The sequence below is a fragment of the Rutidosis leptorrhynchoides genome, chromosome 1 (assembly GCF_046630445.1).
Source record: "Rutidosis leptorrhynchoides isolate AG116_Rl617_1_P2 chromosome 1, CSIRO_AGI_Rlap_v1, whole genome shotgun sequence".
In the NCBI taxonomy this organism is placed as follows: domain Eukaryota; kingdom Viridiplantae; phylum Streptophyta; class Magnoliopsida; order Asterales; family Asteraceae; genus Rutidosis; species Rutidosis leptorrhynchoides.
In genome coordinates, this window is record NC_092333.1 from 504580348 (window position 1) to 504581159 (window position 812).

An 812-nucleotide genomic window follows, 5' to 3' on the forward strand; every position below is an offset into this window, starting at 1 on the left:
TGGAAGACCGAATGAGAGCTAAACACACTGGCCAAGGTCACACAATTACTCATCCAGACATTAATGCGCCAGATTATGAAATCAAAGGACAAATTCTACACATGGTGACTAATCAATGCCAATTTAGTGGTGCGCCGAAGGAAGATCCAAATGAACATCTTCGTACCTTTAATAGGATCTGCACTCTATTTAAAATCCGAGAAGTGGAGGATGAATAGATATATCTCATGTTATTTCCCTGGACTTTAAAGGGAGAAGCCAAAGATTGGTTGGAATCGTTACCTGAAGGGGCGATTGATACATGGGACGTTCTAGTTGAAAAATTTCTTAAACAATTCTTTCCGGCATCTAAAGCCGTAAGACTTCAAGGAGAAATTGTTACGTTCACACAGAAGCCAAATGAAACTCTATATGAGGCGTGGACAAGATTTGAAAAGTTATTAAGAGGATGTCCGCAACATGGTTTAGACACCTGTCAAATAGTACAAATATTCTACCAAGGATGCGACATCACTACAAGAAAAGACATCAATATAGCAGCTGGTGGTTCTATTATGAAGAAAACCGAAACTGATGCTTACAAAATTATTGATAACACTGCTTCCCACTCACATGAGTGGCACCAAGAAAAAGATATCGTTAGATCATCTAAAGCAGCTAGAGCCGATTCTAGCCATGACTTAGATTTCATTTCCACAAAGATAGATGCTGTCGAGAGACGAATGGAAAAGATGACTAAAGATATCCACTCAATACGAATTAGTTGTGAGCAGTGTGGAGGACCACATTTGACAAAAGATTGTCTCAGTATT

General features: G+C 39.0%; 1 non-coding gene across 1 annotated transcript; it reads right to left on the reverse strand.

Annotated features, from left to right (window-relative positions):
* Window positions 1-359: 359 nt before the first annotated feature.
* Window positions 360-466, reverse strand: LOC139887262 (small nucleolar RNA R71). Its single transcript, XR_011773100.1, has one exon. It is a non-coding gene; the product is annotated as a small nucleolar RNA R71 (small nucleolar RNA).
* Between the last annotated feature and the right edge of the window lie 346 nt (window positions 467-812).